This window comes from Perognathus longimembris, chromosome 6, assembly GCF_023159225.1.
Source record: "Perognathus longimembris pacificus isolate PPM17 chromosome 6, ASM2315922v1, whole genome shotgun sequence".
Taxonomy (NCBI): domain Eukaryota; kingdom Metazoa; phylum Chordata; class Mammalia; order Rodentia; family Heteromyidae; genus Perognathus; species Perognathus longimembris.
Window position 1 is genome coordinate 17774784 of NC_063166.1, and position 18600 is coordinate 17793383.

The following is an 18600-nucleotide window of genomic DNA, read 5'->3' on the forward strand; positions in this document are numbered from 1 at the left end:
GGGAACCTAATGTCTTCAAAACTTTTATATAACACACGATCAAAAGAGTTTGAAGACTATCCCCAGATAAGGCTTATTTATTTTTAAAGCTGTAACTATTGTGGCAGCTACTCCTTCTGGTACTTTTTTAAAATACTGCCATATTGTTTTGTTTTGTTTTTTACTTTTTATTTCATTTTGCCACTCTGTGATTTGAATTCAGGGCCCTGAGCTGCTTTGGCTTGTTAGATTGGTACTCTACTACTAACTTTTAGTGATTATTTTGGAAATGGAATCTCACAGAGTTTTCTACCTGGGTTGGCTTCAAACTTCAATCCTCATATCTCAGCCTCCTGAGTAATTTAGAATTACAAGAGCGAGCCCTCCAGCACCTGACTCATCAAGTAAAATTAATTAAATAAGTAAGTAGAAGCAGTTCTCTTTTCCTCTAAGTTTATCATATTTCAATATTTGTAAGTTGTTTTAGGAATCTTAGGAACTTTCTTGAGAAAAATGTCTTTTAAAGGAGATGCCAATCATTTATAGCCATGATATTGACTTCCCTTTTCATAGTGAGAATAATTTTTAAGATTTTGTTTTTGGTGAAGATTTTGTGTTGTGGTTGAGTTGGTTGGCAAGCCATTAAATAGATTTGTTCAAAGAAATTAAAGTGGAAGCTGCTCCAAGGATCAAAGAAAAGACTGAAAGAACAGGTACCCCTAAAAGTTAACTGCAGGTAGCTGCTGCAAGAACTTCTTGCTTCATTGATGAAATCAATGCAGATGAATCTGTAATCTCCATTCTCCCATCCCTCTGTTCAATATTGGTGAAATTTAGGTAAAGTGTTCATTCCTTAGTTTAAACAGGAACTTGGAATGCTGTTGGGCACAGTACTGATGGTCTCTTTGAGCTTCCAGAAAGAAGTCAGGACTCCATGATTCACTCTCCTTACCTATTATGCACAATGGGTAAGGGATCATTTTCCAAAATAAAGTTGTAACACTGATAAGGAAGGTCAAGAGATGTTGGCAATAGGTTTAAATAATTCTCTTTTAATGATTAGAGAATGGGACCTATGTTACCTAAACCAGATGCTTGCCTATTTTTAGCTTTTTTTTTTTTTTTTTTTTTTTTTTTGGCCAGTCCTGGGGCTTGGACTCAGGGCCTGAGCACTGTCCCTGGCTTCTTCCCGCTCAAGGCTAGCACTCTGCCACTTGAGCCACAGCGCCGCTTCTGGCCGTTTTCTGTATATGTGGTGCTGGGGAATCGAACCTAGGGCCTCGTGTATCCGAGGCAGGCACTCTTGCCACTAGGCTATATCCCCAGCCTCTTGCCTATTTTTAGCAAACTCCAAGTGAGAATGCTTTTTTTTTTTTTTCATACTCTTTCTTGCTCTGGGTGCTTCTGCAATTCTTAGAACCTCAACTATATACCAGGAGATTTTGATTTTTCAAGTAATCTAGTAAATCATTTAAATTAATTGAGTGTACAGAGAGAGCAGAATCTATATGAGTAATCTCCACAAGGGAATTAGATGGCTTTTCTCAATCTATGTTTTTTTGGCAACCAGACCTGCCATGTTCTCCAGGTGTGCATAAATGCTGTTATTGGAGACATAGGTTATCATGTAAGTTGCCCTGTTTCTCTTTGCCAAAATCAGTATGATGCTAGATGATCCAGTTGTCAGGAGTCCTAATGAAAAACAGCTGTGGCATTTGGAGGGGATTGATCTCAATGGGCAGTGCCTGACCAAACCCAGACATGAGCAAGCTCTGTACCTAGATCCTTCAAACATTGTTTCTGATTTCCCTGTCTTCCTGGTGACTGAGCAAGAATCTCCAGCATCTCAGAAAAATGGATTCAGCTGGCTTTATAACTGCTAAAACCTCCTTCCTAGAGCTTGGCTTTTCTCCACCACCATCAGTTGTGTTTTCTGTGATGTGATTTGGCAATGAACTGAACACTGTTGCTAACTCAGCGATTCAGGGGCCATTGCCCTATTGCCTCATGGAAGGGATGTTCTAGCCCCTCCCTCCTTTGTAGTTTCAGGTCAGCATTTCCCATTTCCCTCTCAGACATTGCAGCATCCTCTCTTCCTCATGTCTTTCTAGCATTTGGCTAACTTCTCCTTTTCTGCAGCCATGTTTCTTCTTATAGTGACCGTTCACTGTGTGAAGAAGCAACATAAATCTTAACCACGGGAATCTTTCCTTTACTCATATTATATAATCCTGATCCTAAACCAGCAGTCTTTCCTGTATCTTTCCCATTGTAAATGTTTTTCTCTCTGGATAATTCTTAAAAAATCCATTCACCTTTTTTTTTTCTAAGCCTTTAAAAAATGGCCTGACACAAAGTAGAACAGGCCGTGGGGACTAAAGTTTGGAACATCATCCTAGGACACAAGGTGTGGAGATCCATAGCTGCTGCAATGGCTTTTTTTTTTTTTTTTTGGCCAGTCCTGGGGCTTGGACTCAGGGCCTGAGCACTGTCCCTGGCTTCTTTTTGCTCAAGGCTAGCACTCTGCCACTTGAGCCACAGTGCCACTTCTGGCCATTTTCTGTATATGTGGTGCTGGGGAATTGAACCCAGGGCCTCATGTATAGGAGGCAAGCACTCTTGCCACTAGGCCATATCCCCTGCCCCTGCAATGGCTTGTTGAGCTTACTTCTCTACCAAAGCTGCAGAAGTTCTTGGCAGAAAAGGGATGGTAGAGCACAATATCTCCTGTGGTATATATGGCTCATACAGAGAGTCACCACCTTCTTACATGTCCCTAGCCATTTCCAGACAGCTAAATGATGCCAATCCCTACATGATATAGGTGCTGTGAAACCAAGTTGAGTCCTGTGGGCAGTGCCCTGAAAGGTGGGGGTGCTGATCATTCACCATGCTCTCCTGTTTCTTCTGAGGAGAGATTATAGGCTGAGATCTCCATCTTTGGCATTCTGAAGAATACGATTATGCTAATAAGTCAGAACTGTTCTTTCCCACTCCATTTACTTGTTCCTTGAGGGGATTTTTTTTTTTTTGGTTGTTTTGCTTTTTATTTTTGCTCCACCATATTGCTGTTGCTACAGCTTCTTAACTGGACTCCTGAGCCCTCTGAGAGTTACTTTTACTCATGGATAACTGTGAAATTGTTTTTGTTGTTGTTGAAGAACAAAGACTGGGATTTCCAACTATGCCATTTTGCTGATACTTTATCTGATCATCAATCTTCTCTACTCTGTCTTTTGAAGTCTTTAACATATTAATTCTCATTCATATATACTTCCTATCTTATAATTCTAACATCTATATTATATGGGAATCTATTCTGAAAACGCATCTCTTCACACCATACTTTTTATGCCCTTTGGAATGCCTTAGATTTTTTGTTTGTTAGACACCAAACACATTTTAGGAGGCAGGAAATACTGAAATAAATTTACCTTTAGCAGTGAGGATTTATGTTGTTCTGGCTATGTTTGAAGTTTGTTATAGCTATAAACAACAGAAGCTTCAAATTTCTCAGTTGGCCTTGTTTTTGTTTCCTTATCTGGCTTTATGCCATCCATTGTGCTATTACCACAGTGTTGTCAGTACTAAGTTAAAGGTGGTAGGATATGGAGGAGAAAAGGGCATTCTACATTCTTTCAATTAAGCTTCAGTGCTCAGAGTACATAGTGAGCCATGGGGGGTAGAGGTGTTTTTTGTTTTGTTTGGTTTGGTTTTTCTCCAGGCCTGCTATTCTTTTTCTAGGCTGCAGTATATCTCTCAGTGTTTTCCAGACTATGTCCATGGCTCCTCTGTATTGTAATTTAAGGCTCCTTCTATTTTTAGGTAGGTCAAATTAGAACTGTACTGGGAAAGTTCTAGATGTATTCGTTAGATTCACAATCAAGACATGGCATTTGCAAATAATTTAGTGTGATACTTTTCCCAAGAGAAAGGAATTTAGACAACATGTAACTGTACTGGCTTTAGTTATTCTTCTCAAATAAATACAAAAGATAATTACGGTTACCATTCTATAGGGATGGCTACCTGAAGAATTTTCAGGATCTAGGGAATTTTCTGGAAATTCTGACTACTCTCTTGTCTCATATAAAAGCCTAATGAAAACAATAGTACCTTCATACAAGAAGGATCATTACTTTCTAAGATAATTCAGAAATTTGCTTCACTAAGTAAAACATATAGTTAATTGTGATGCTGACTGAAGACCAAGAGATCATAGAAGCGGAGTAGTAGTGGATGCAGTAAATCCTATGCCTTGTAACCGTAAGCATAAGCAGCTCTAAAACCCATAGCTGGCTCTGTGTTTCTTTGGGCCTGCATCCAAATACTGCCAAGCATGGAACCAAAGGATGTTTTTTTAAATGCATCTGTATAGTGCTGGGAATATGGCCTAGGGGCAAGAGTGCTTACCTTGTATACATGAAGCCCTGGGTTCGATTCCCCAGCACCACATATAGAAAATGGCCAGAAGTGGCTCGAGTGGCAGAGTGCTAGCCTTGAGCAAAAAAAAAAAAAAAAAAAAAAAAAAAGCCAGGGACAGTGCTCAGGCCCTGAGGTCCAAGGCCCAGGACTGGCAAAAAAAAAAAAAAAAAAAAAAGCATCTGTATAAACACAATACAGACTACTTTCCTTGTTATTTTTTCTTTGAAAATGCAATGTAACAACTGTTTACATAGGATTTACATTGCACTAGGTATTATAAGTTATCTAGAGGTGAATTGGAATACACAGGAGCATATTAAGTAAAGCACATTGAGCACATTAAGTAAAGGTCTGGAGCATCCGCAGACTTTGGTATACACTAATCCTTGGTGGATCTGAGGGCTAACTATATGCATGTTTCATACTTAACAGTATTATTTAACTTGTGAATGGTATTGTGTATTTTTTTAAAGATCTCTTCCTCCTTTCTCACTAAGATGAATTAATACTGATTAGCTCTAGGAGTCAATTGTTAAAATATAGAACATCAAAAAAGGATGATGACTGAGTTAAAAGGAATATCACTCACACTGGATATAGTGAGTTACAGGTATTTATATTCTACTTAGGAAATATTGGCAATAAACAAGTTTTTTTTAAGGACAGTTAAGGGTTCTAACCTTAACTTTGTTGCCCAAATATATATATATATGTGTGTGTATGTGTATGTGTGTGTGTGTGTGTAACATACATATATAGTGTATAAATAGTTATCCTTACCAATAGCCAAAAACAACTAGAATGATTCAAGAAGTAGGGCAGAAATCTATTATTATTATTATTATTAACTACATTTTTGTCCCAAATTTTTTGAGAGAAAGAAAATACTTGGTATAAGGACAACTCTTAAAAGTAGACCTCAAGCTGGGTACCAGTGGCTCACATCCGTAATCCTTGCTACCTAGGAGGCTGAGATCTGAGGATCACATTTCCAAGTCAGCTCAGGCAGAAAAGTTCATGAGACTTTTATCTCCAATTAACCACCAAAAAGCTGGAAGTGGAGCTGTGACTAACACTGAGCAAGAAAGCTCCAAGGCAGCACCCAGGCCTTGAGTTCAAGCCCCAGAACCAGTGCACTTATGCACCCCCAGACACACACACATACACACCACACACATGCACAAACAAGTGGACATGGAAAGAGATAAAGTTTGAAGAAAATCTGATGTGGGTTTATCCTGATGAGAGATTAAGATATCCTTTCTTTTCTTTTCTTTTTCTTTTTTGCCAGGGCTTGACCTCAGGGCCTGAGCACTGTCCCTGGCTTCTTTTTGCTCAAGGCTAGCACTCTGCCACTTGAGCCACAGTACCACTTCCAGCTTTTTCTATCTATGTGGTTCTGAGGAATCGAACCCAGGGCTTCATGTATACGAGACGGGCACTTTACCACTAGGCCATATTCCCAGCCCCAAGATATCTTTTCATATGATGTAGAAGAGTAGATGTTGGCTTCATCAGACCTGTTGGCAGACATTTATTGGGTCAGATCTTTCATTATTCACAGAAGTGTTATACATCTTATTCAAACTTTTAGCAGAGCACTTAATTAGTCAGCATCTTCTAAATATCTGCTGTGTGGTCAAGGCATGGTGGCACACACCTGTAATTCCAGCACTCATTGAAGATGCTGATGCAGGAGGATCATGAAGCCTGGGTTGCACAGGGAAACTCAGCTTCAAAAACAAGTAAAGATTTGGAGCTGGGAATATGGCCTAGTGGCAAGAGTGCTTGCCTTGTATACATGAAGCCCTGGGTTCGATTCCCCAGCACCACATACATAGAAAATGGCCAGAAGTGGTGCTGTGGCTCAAGTGACAGAGTGCTAGCCTTGAGCAAAAAGAAGCCAGGGACAGTGCTCAGGCCCTGAGTCCAAGGCCCAGGACTGGCAAAAATAAATAAATAAATAAAAGAAGTAAAGATTTATTTGGTAAAACACACATCTGGATCTATATCCATCACAAATAAATATTTATTTCTCTAGTTCTCTTCCTTTTTCTCTAAATGATATGAGTTCCAAAATCCAGTAGGTTGGACCAAGCAAGATGGATGTCTGTGTGAATACAGGGGTCAACAGTCAAGTGGAAAGTCAAGCAGAGTGGGAGGAAAGTAGCCCTGGTGGCCCAGCAGGGGTACTGAAACAAAAACAGAGTGAAGAAGGGAAAAGGGTGCCTTAGATGAACAGAAGGGTGGTTGGGGCAAAGAATTATCCATGCTCTGAATATGGTAGAGAACAGCTCAAATCCTAGTGTTTAGAAGGCAGAGGCAGGAGGACGGGGAGCTGAAGGCCAGCCTGAGTTATATTATGAGACCCTATCTTAAAAAAAAAAGAGGTATTTCTGTAATAGATCCATGTCACAGATAGAGGAGCTGAGTAGGATAAGAAGAGCACTGAACAGAATAATGGCCATGCTCTCTTGGGATTGGTCGACTAATTGGAGCTATATAGAAATGTGTCTGACAGACTGTGGCCATCAATGATTAAATAGCAAAAAAAAAAAATGGATTTAAGACTCTGTATACATAAACCTGATCTCAACTGTCTACATAGAACATAACAGGGTTATTTTGTTGCTGACTAAATTGATTGCTTAAGACTCCAGAATTATGGAAGGCTCGAGTTGGCAGGACTGCACAAAGAGTTCATTTTTCTTAGACTAGAGCTGACCTAGAGAAGGAGCAGAATTGATTTAATAATATCACTCTGGATTTTCCTAAGCATAGCACCTAACGCCCTCTGAGATCTGCTCCTACCTGTTTGTACAGCCTCATCTTCTTTAAATAAGCAAACACCTGACTGGCAAGGAAGTTTCATGATTAAGAAAAATATAGGACAGTATTTAAAACTTGCCCAATGCAATATTTGAGACAATAGCGACTTCTTTGCGAGAGATTAACCTTCTTAACCTAAGCTTTAATTCTTAAAACGAAAATGGCTCTAAAAACGTCTTGAAGAGCCAAGAATGGTGGACAGAGGCAAAAGGCATGAGATTGGAGTCTAGCCTGAGTTACACAGCAAGACTGCTTCAAAAAAATGTTTTTGGTGTTTGATGTTTTAAGTCCTAATAAAAGAAACTCGCTGGAAGCTGGAGTGTTTGGTAATGGCATAGATACCCAGAAAACAGAATCCTGTAGATAATCGTCTTCAAATGGAGTCTTCTTATTAGATGAATCACAATGGAAAATGCCAGTTCTGCTTAATTTGGCTGTGGACACACTTTAAGAAGGCAGCTCATGAAGAAAACGAGTTGCAGAACTCCGCTTTAACGTTAGAGGGCACTGCGAGGCCAGGATAACGGCTAAAACCAAGATCCGGTCGCTTCGAGGTTTGCACCTGCTCAACCAAGCACAATTACTCTGAGCAAGCTTGTGCTGGCACACGGGCGAATCTGGGAGCGTGCTGGCACCTGATGGGAGAAGATTCTGGAGCCCGCAGGCAATTCGACCCATGGCTAAGTGAGCATCATCTCGCTGCACCTGCCTTTAGTCACTCCCAGTGACAAAGAGCTCACTCAATCTGTGGGGGCCCCGGGACCATTGGTCTGGGGAGCGAGCACCCTGCCCGATAGCCAGGCTAAGCTGCTTCCGAAGAAAACGCAATCCCCAAAGCTAAGGACATGTAGCACTGAGGTAATAAACTCAGCTCCCACTCCATCCTGCCCCCCCCCCCCGCTTTTTTTTAGGAAAAGAGTGAAATCAAGGTTTTGTTAGTACCTGCTCCTATTTTAAAGAAAACTGTAGACAAAAACTGCGACATTGCAAAATAGTATTTCAATAAAATCTTTCCATTTCTTTCACTAGTTACCTTGATAGTCTCTCCATTTTTGTTTGGTAATATTCTACATCAATGATTTCCTTCAAACTTAGCATTAAAATTTTCATGTAAGTTGCAGTTTTGTACTAGTAAGCTGTCAGTTTCTTCAAGAAACCACCCCAAGTTGGTCAGCCAGGGTGATGAGGAAAAAGATCATAGGACAAAGGAGACCCCTACAAGAACCTGTCAGCTACATGTCTGCCAACTCAGAATGCTTGGATTCCAAATGTGTAACTAGAACGTTTTGTTGAGTAACCCAAATTTTATTACTTCTCCTTTTCATTCCCCCCTCCCTCCCTCCCTCCCTCCCTCCCTACCTTCCTTTCTCTTTTTCTGCAAGTACTGGGGCTTGAACTCAGGGCCTGGGTGTTTTCCCTTAGTTTTTCACTTAAGCTAAATGGTGCTCACTGGAGCTCTACCACTCCAGCCACACCTCCACTTCCAGCTTTGTCCAGTTAGTTGGAGATCAATGTCTTATGGACTTTCCTGCCCAGGCAGACTTTGAAATGAATCCTCAGATCTTAGCCTCCTGAGTAGCTAGGATTACAGGCATATGCCACAGAGCCTGGCCACTAAATGAGCCTGTGACCAAGCCACTAGCTTGACTAATATTGACTCAATAGTAACAAAATCTGCCTAGAGTTACATTTGCTAGCTAGGAAGGAACATTTGGTGCAATGTAATAATAGCATGGTTTCATAACTGTGTATGTGGTAGGGCTGATCCTAGTCTCAAACTTGACTTTATTCACTCTAGACAATCTTCATCTTCTTTGGCAGCTGTTATCATCTAATATTCGCAAGCTTAGGTTGATTCCCAATGCGTACTGTGAAATACAGTCTGATTCAGAGTGAAGAAAGAGCATGTACAAAACCTTTCACTTTGAAGTCCGAAGAAGAAATGCTCCTTTAGCTAAAATAAGTTTGAAGGGTTTTGGTGTATTTTGGGGAAAGAGATTGAATTCCAGGCTCTGTGGTCTCCAGCATCATGCTTGTTCTTATTGTTTATGAAATAGAAGTTTTAGAACCCAACTCCAAACTGCTGAGTTTCCACATGTCGGGTCTGCCATTTGCCCCCAGAGAAAGGGAGTTTATTAGGTGGCTTAGGCAAGCAGGATAGGACAGTATGTCAGTTCATCTTCAGCCATCGTCAGGATACAGACTTGAGCTACAGATTCAAATAGACAAAGAACTGAATGCAGGAGGAGAGATGTATGCATAGTTATTGTACAATCTTGGTCAAAGCATGGCTTGGTTGATCATTATTTTAGTGCTTATTTGGGGAAGGATTCCAGAGAATCCTGTTATTACTATCCTGATGAGGCTCTACATTTCCTTCCTTCTGGGAAGTTTCCTCCAGCCCTGCTGGTAAGCACATTATCAATAAATCCTAATCTTCCTGAGTTTCAAGGTGAATGCAAAGTAATTGCAGAACAAATGTCTTAGACATAGACAGATGCAACACAGAAGCAGAGGCCTGGCTTCTCTCTTGCTTTTCGTTTGTGTGCTCAAGAAAGGAGTGGATGCTTTTCAGCAAAAGCAATTTAAGTACATGCTCTACTTCTGATCACCTGTGATCTCTTCAATCTCTATCTTTTCTCTTCTTTCTCTTTTCTTTTCTCTTCCAAAGACATTTCAGTTGGGCTGGCTAAGCACAGACCTGATAAATAGCAGCCACACATAGTTGAACGTAATTATAATTTAAACTTAAGTCTAATGGCCAACAAATCGGTCTGACTCTTAATCCTCCTAATCCTCTTTTGTAACAACAACAGAGGTTAATGATCTGTCTCATCATCATGATTCAGCACCAGAAGGCAAATGAGAATCCTCTAGCGAGAAGGAAGTATCAAAGGAATTCAGCCAAGGTTTTAATATATGTGTGGGACCTGGGGCTCATGCCTGTAAGGCAGAGATCTAAGGATTGTGGTTCAAAGCCAGCAGGGACAGGAAAGTCCATGAGACTCCAAGTCATCACCAAAAAGCTGGAAGCAGAACTGTGCCTCAAGTAATAAAGAGCCAGCCTTGAGGAAAAAAGCTAAAGGATAGTGCCCAGGCCTTGAGTTAAAACCCCAGTGCCAACACACATGCGCGCGTGCGCACGCGCACACACACACACACACACACACACACATACACGAAAGCTTTAGTGTAAATATTGGAATCTGAAAATCTGAGAGAAGCGATGTGAAATGAGAGAACACACCTCCTCTCCATAAAAGTAACAGAAGGAATAGAACAAAGAAAAACTATTATCATTTTAAAGGAAATTTTCCTTTCCATCCGATTCACTTATTTAAGCATTTATTTTGATGATTTCTAAGTTACCCTTTGAAGTTCTTTCAGGTTTGACATGATCAGCATGGTCACTGGAGGATAATAAGCAAAATTATGTCAAATAAGAACATGGAGGGGCTGGGAATGAGGCTTAGGGATAGAGTGCTTGCCTAGCATGCACGAAGCCCTGGGTTTGCAAAGCCAGGGACAGTGCTCAAGCCCTGAGTCCAAGGGCCCCGCCTCCACCCCCTCAAATTTCCTTAAAAATGATAACTGGTAGCTCACACCTAACAACTAAGGAAGCTGAGATCTAAATATTGCACTTTGAAGCCAGCCTGGGCAGAAAAGTTCATGAGAGTCTTATCTCCATCTTACCACCAAAAAGCTGGAAGTGGAGCTGTGGCTCAAGTGGTAGAGCACTAGCCTTGAGCAAAGAAACTGCAGGACAGTGCTCAGGGCCTAAGTTTGAGGCCAGGTCCAGCACCAAAAATAAATAAATAAATAAATGAAGAAGAAGAAGAAAAGATACCTTTAGTACTTAAAAAGAAGCCAAGAAGAAGAAAAGGAAGGAGAGGAAGCAGGTACATAGCATATTTTAAGAAATTAAAAGAAAATTGGCAGCCATACCAATTCAGTCATATGCCAAAATACAAGTTGTAGGAAATTGGAGGGAAGATATATGAGAAATTAAAGTTGAAAATTGGTTTGCCAAACAGGTGATGGGAAAAGCAGCCAGATTTCCTGGCTACTATCAATAGCAACAATACCTACCTCAGATGATTGTGAAAAATAACAGTGGTGTATGTAATATGCTTACATGAACGATGTCCAGCCCATGGTTCGTGTTAAATAAACCCATCAAAAAGACTCCCTAGTCAGGCACTAGTGGTCACACCTGTAATTCTAGCTACTCAGTGAAAGCATAGGTCCCCACCATCCCAGAGGACCATGGGGAGATAATCACAGGCAGGAGAAGAAGGTTCAAAGGAGGTTTATTAGTGGGGCCATAGTTCCTACAGGAGAGGGAGCTACAAGGCGCCTGTACCTTATCCAGGTGGCAGCTTCTCTCTGGGGGTAAAGGGGAAGTAGTTAGGTAGTGAGTAGGAGTGGCTCATTAGGTATGGGTGGGTGTGGGGGCTAGTGGGAGGAGCTGAGGACCTGAGGCTACGGAAATGCTAACACTCAGGAGGCTGAGATCTGAGGATCTTGGTTTGAAGCCAGCATGGGCAGGAAAGTTCCTGAGACTCTTATCCCCAAATAACCAGCAAAGAGCTAGAAGTGGAGCTGTGATTCAAGTGGTAGAACACAAGCTTTGAGCAGGAAAATCACAGCAATATTGTCAGGCCTTGAGTTCAAGGCCCAGTACTGACACAAATCAGCCAGCAAAACAAACAAATAAGTGAAAACAAAACAAGGAGTCCCTGAAAGAGGAGCAGAGTGCAAAGTTGGAAAATAATTAGAAAGGAATAGAATCTACCTTTATGTAAAGATTTTTGCCAGTCAATTTCAAAGAAAAACTATGCTGGACTGTTGGTTGGAATTTTGTTTGATCTATGAATTAATGTGGGAAGACTTCAGAGTGCATTTTTATGTGTTTTTGTTCATGAAAATAATTTATTTTTTCTATGCAATACAAAGTTTTATAATTTTCTACATAAAGGATTTTCCATATTTTCTCCATTTATATATGTTACTGTGAATATCATTTTATGGCATTTTATGTTTGGAGCTGATCATTTAAAAAGTGATTCGGCCTATGAATATCACTTTTACCTCTGTAAAGCTTTCTTGATAACTCTTGTTAATTATTGTTAGATTTTTTTAAAGTAGGGAGCCGGTAAAGGAACGCCACGCGGTATTCAGGCAGGAGAGAAAGTTTATTACCGAACTGCTGGCCTGTGGCCGAGGTGATCCAAGGCCGAAGAGAAGGGAGAGAGAGAGAGAGAAGAGGGCTACCCCCACCCAGCCCTGCTTTATTTGGGGCAGGGGCAAGGGGTGTGGCCAGGTGGATTAGGATGTGACCTCAGGGAAAGGGAAGGTAACTGCCTCCAGGTCTGCAGGTTACCCAGGTAACTGGGTGGAGACTTAATGAGGTGGGGGCATCTACATGGAGCCCTCAGGGAGAGGACCTTACAATTATAATAATTTTATATAGAATTTTTTGTTTCTACATCATCTATTGATAGCTGCAGTCTTACTTCTTGTTTCTAATCATTTCTTTTTTTTTCTTTTCTCATCTTTAAATTTAATTTTATTGTCAAGGTGATATACAGAGGGGTTACAGTTACATATGTAAGGTAGGGAGTACATTTCTTGTCATACTTGACACAACTACTTCTTGTGTGATTATTTTGGTTAGACCTTCCAGTATAATGGTGAATCTATATCTATCTATATATATATGTGTATATATATATACATATATATATATCAAGCACTTCTCTTACATATTCGATATTAATGGGATAGCTTCTTGAGTGAGTAGAATGTTTGTTCCAGGTTTTACAAATCATTTTTATTAAATACATTTTTTGTCCTACTCCCAGTTTTCAATGTACACTTCCCCTTTCTATTTTGTTGAATTATTTATAGTAGCTGGGCATGGTAGCATATGCCTGAAATCTGAGTTTGAGAGATGGAGACAGAATGATCAGAAGTTCAAGGCCAACTTGAGCTAGCTACATAGTAAGATATTGTCTCAAAAACATAAAATAAGAAAGAAAGAAAAAGAAGTTATTTATTCCTCATATAGTTTTGAAAGAGTTGGCTGCTTCCAACTTTTTTTTTTACTGTATTTTATATTCTAACTTTCAGTATCTTTAATTTAATTATCTTTTGATAAGCCACTACCACTTAATCAAGTCTTCTTTCTCAAGATTTAGCTTATTCAATGTGATTGCTTAACACCTGCCCCAAAGTCATCTGATCCCAGCTGGACTTTGACAGCCTTGGGGTAGAAGAGTCACATGAACCTCCTCCAGGACTGGTTCTGTCTCTTTACACAGAAAGGTTTCCTATTATCACTGTAGGATTGTGTACTAGTCTCCTGAAATGTTATTCTGAATCAGAGCCATTATTATCCTACTGAGCTGTCAAGTGGCTAATTAGTCATGTCAACTGTTTACAATCTTACTGAAACCATTATTATCATACCTGGTAAATCAAAGACATTCATTCTCTGAAGACCTTCAAACTGGAGTGAAGCAAGTTAAAAGATCAATCTGAATCAAAAAGAAATCTAAGTCAAGGAAATGTTCCATATATACATATATATATATTCAATTGCTTAAATATAATCATAAAGCCTGGCATAGTGGCACACACTTATAATCCTATAATTTGGGAGACTAAGGCAGGATGATTACAAGTTTGAGAACAATCTGAGCTATATGGCAATTCCAGACCACCTGGGTGAGATCCTACATAAAATAAAAACCAAATTAAAGAAGAAAGAAAGAAAAGAAAGCTAACCATTGAGATGAAGAAAAGCTGGATTTTATTTGTACATGAAACTACGTTGGGTCTATTTCTCTACTCTGACTCACCATGTAGAATGTAGGCCCTAAATTCCTGAGCATTTTAAAATAAAGTTAAAAATTAAACTGTAAAACTAGGTTACGTATTCTTCCTTGGGTAATTCAGGGTTATACATATTAAAATTCTAAAAAGTTATTGATTAATTAACTCAGGATCCAAAGTTCTTAAAAAATGACTCAGCAAAAAGTTTTCTACACAAGATCCCTTCTGTAATGGACTTAGATTTTCCATACTTAAATTCCAAAGAGTGAAGATAGAAGTATGATCTCTCTCTCTCTCTCTCTGTGGGTGTCTCTGTCTCCACCCCCCCCCCCCCGCCCGCCCACGCCCCCCCCCCCCCCCCCCCCCCCCCCCCCCCCCCCCCCCCCCCCCCCCCCGCTTCCTTCCTCTCTCCTTCCTTGGTTCTGGCACTTGAGCTTCTACTTGGGGCTTCATAATTATCATGTGGCTTTTTCACTCAAGGCTGGGGCTTTAAACTTGAGCCACACCCCTACTTCTGTTTTGGGTTCAGTTTTTGTTTTTTGTGTTGGGTTTTTTGCTCGCTAATTGGAGAGTAAGAGTCTCTTGAAGTTTTTTTGTCTGTCTGTTTTTTAATCACAATCCTTAGATCTCAGCTTCCTGAGTAGCTAGTATTATAAAAGTGAGCCACCAATGATTGCCCAGCCATTTTCTCTTATAGAAAAGACAATAAAAATTAACTGAAGGAAGTATGTGGATGACATGCAATAAACGTCCCACCAAATTAAAATTCTTCAAGGCTGAGGACTCCTCTTTCTAAATCACTGATATCAGTGACAGGTCCTATCAGGCTACCAGGCCTCAGCTAGCTGGAAGATGATTTATTCTCTCACAATACAATTTAAATAGTTATAGTCAAATTCAAAATTGAAAGGAGATGTCAGGGTTATAAATTCAGAAAGGATTTAAAAGGCAACCATGAGTAGAAACTAAAATCACAAGTGTTCATAGGAATATAGAACCAGGTTCAATTTTCCATGGTTAGAAACTAATCTCAATGCTCACATAGGAAAAGGGACCTGGGTTACAAACCAGCCCAGTGCTTTCAGAGAGCTGGAAATAACTACCTACAAAATCAGAGATATCACTTCACCAAGGATGTTAGGAAAAGCTATACTATTCACAACTTGGAAAACAATGATGATATTTTCAACTTCTAGGGTGTTTATAATTTCTCTCCTTTTTAACTTTTTCAAAACAGAACTAAAGATATTAGAAATGCCAGAAAGCAAAGTAACCCAGCAACATGCAGATGTCAGAACAAGGGGACACCTGTAAATTTCAGGAGGTATCCAGAGAAAGATGGAGAAGCTCTCAGCAGCAGAAAAAGCAGGAACTGCAGAAATAATAAGCATTTCTTAGTCCAAAGGCATGAATTTGAGTTTTCTACTCAGATGGAGCCTTTCTCCTTTAGCCTCTGCTTTGATACCTCTCATTAATGAAGATCAATTCAGGCAGTCATGTGTTTACATTATAGGATTTTCTGCCGCAGTCTCACTAAGCACCTCTTCTTCTTGGCCAGGAACTGATGATCCAGTCTTTTTAACATAGAACCAAGAATAAAAGCACACAGGTTGATGTTCTGTGAAAAGACCATAATCCTAGGTAAATTTATGGCCACTTAACTAGTAATAATTTTGGAGTGGCTAGAGAATAGAAAACTGACATTTAGGATTTAGTCCAAGCAGAACCCTATAGAGATATGAAAGTTTCATAACCAAAATCATATAGGAGCATTGGAGTGAGAATAATTATTACTTGAAGTGAGTGAAGTTCTTCATAGCAAAGATATGTTTCTGTTCACTGGGACCGGGTTGCACAAGATAAATCAGGTTTGAACCACTTCTAGTTTCCAAATCTTTGGGTGAAATATTTCCTAGTCTTTGTAGAATCCAAACAATTTTACTAGAATCACAAGGCCTAGTTAAAAAATGGTGTGGCCATGCTCAATACCAAGATTTAAAGAGATATTTTACTAAGAAAGATATATTGATAGTCCATGAAATGATGTTCAACTTCATTCTAGCAATCCAAAACTTGAAAAACTGGCCAAACCAACGTAATGAGTATATAGAGGATCTAGAAGATTTGTGTGTTGTTGATGAAAATGTACAATGATACAACTTCTTTGGAAATAGTTTGCCATTTTTCTAAAAAGCTAAACATACATTTATTATATGATCAATATATTCTACTCCTAAGTATTTATCTATTAGACCTGAAACCATATGTCTCTATAAATATCTGTTCATATGGGCTTTATTTATAATGGCCAAAATCTGCAAACGATTCCCTTTTTAATCAAATGGTAAATAAATGGATATACAAGTTGCAATATAGCCATGCAATAGCAATTTATATTGTTACATTATTCATCAATAAAAAGAAATGAACTGTTCATTTGTACAATGTGGTTGAATCTCAAAATAATTGTACTGGGAGAAATAAATTCCTGAAAGAGACAAATTAATCTTCATCAGAGAAAGCAGATCACTGCTTCCTGGAGTGGAAGGCAGGAAAAATAGGGAGAAGCTGAGAGATACTGCAAAAAGACATTAAGAAGGACAGGATGACACTTAGAGGGAACAATATATTCATGAGTTAGTTTATTTGTGCAGGAGCTAGTTATGTATTTGCCCTTCTTTGTGAGATCCACACATTTAATAATTTGAGCACTAAAACCATAATTTGTAGTTTTGTAAACAGTACAACACAGCAATCTCCTTGGGGATTAAAACTCCTGGTATTATCCAGCAGTCATGACTTTGTTTAGTTCTCTTCTATGAAGAGAGGTCAAGATCTGTTAATTTTATAACTCTACAGACGCATCATCTATTTATGACAGACACAATCATGCCTTCATGCAAACTTGGGTCCCCAGTTATGTGTAATACTCACACATCAGTGAAAATCATGGTGAATCCACTTGGGAAGCAGCATCAAGTCATCAGAGCCAGTCAAAACCAGATTCTGTGAAATGCAGAGGAGCACAGCTCGGAGATGATCCACTTCTGTAGTAAATCCAATAATGAAAACAGTAAATGGCTAAGAGTTCAAATGCAGGTTCATGATTTGCCTACTATGTCAAATGTCACCAGCAGCAAACTTGTGCACTTGTAGGAAGGTGTTCATGAATGTAGGTGAGAAAGAATCAGGAGTTAAGGAAGAAAATTAGGATGTGGAAGTTAAAATGCATTTTCTTAGCAACCTAAGTCTGAGGTGGATTGGAAAGCATACGGTCCAGAGTCAAGGAAGAAGCTGGCCTTGGCTAGATACAAGAACCCATTCTACATTTTAGTCAAAGCAAAGGCAGAGTTCAATGAGAATAAAAATGTGCAGATGTGGTGGATTCAGTACTAAAAGTCCTGGTTTACAGCTTCATTTACTTGTGCCCTTGAACCAGGTGGCCTCTTTCAAATGCTGCTTTCCCCTGTTAATAACAGTGAGAAAGTTTATCCCTGAGCCTCTCTAAAAGTCTTTCTGTTGACATGTAGGTACCATCTTCTTTATTTTCTGCTAGGCCAGGAAATGACAAAGAGAAAATCTTCAAATAGCAAAAGCTAAAACAAAGATAATGGTAAGTAGAGCTTTTCTGTCAGAAGTAACTCAAGCAAGAAGGCAGTGGGACATCTTTAGTCAATATATGGATTTTGTTCAATATTAGCAATGCAAACCGCTTAGGTTCAGTCCTAGGCAATCCTTACCTTAGACATATCTATGCACATGTGCAAAAATAAATCAAGGTAGTGATCCGTCCCATTAAAATAAGAAATATTCAATTACATTTGGTAATCAGAGTACCCATTCTGATACAGCTATATCTTCTCAGTTCTTCACCATTCTGCCACAAACCATCCCTGATGAGTTTTCATTTCTAACATGATCCAGGGATATGAAACACTTGCTGCCCAAGTCTGATCTCTAAAAACATATCTCTATTAAAAAGAATCCACACTTCCTTGTAAATCCCAAGTCTGTGAACAGAAAATAGACAAAGAGCCTGGAAATTTTTCTTGTGTTTGAAACAAAAAATATATCCAAGAATGCAAAGTTATGACATAATAACATTGCAACCAGCTTGAAGGGACAATTTGATGATGACAAACACTAGCAGCTCACACTTGTAATTCTAGCTACTCAGAAGACTGAGATCTAAGGATCACAGTTCAAAGCCAGCCTGTTCAGGAAAGTCCATGAGACTCTTATCTCCAGTTAATCATAGGAAAAACCAGAAGTGGCTCTGTGGCTCAAGTGGTAGAGTGCTGGCCTTGAGCAAAAGGAGGTCAGGGACAGTATCCAGGTCCAGAGTTCAAGCCCCAGGGCTGACAAAAGAATGACAAAAGGAATGAATGAATCAGAAAAATAAACCATGAGTTTGAAAATTTATAACAAAATAGCTTTAGGTAACATTTACTTATAGCAGCTAAAAGATATTGGTGAAGGTTGCTGAGAATTCTACCAAGTCTCTTAATATATCTAATAATTTGCAAGATA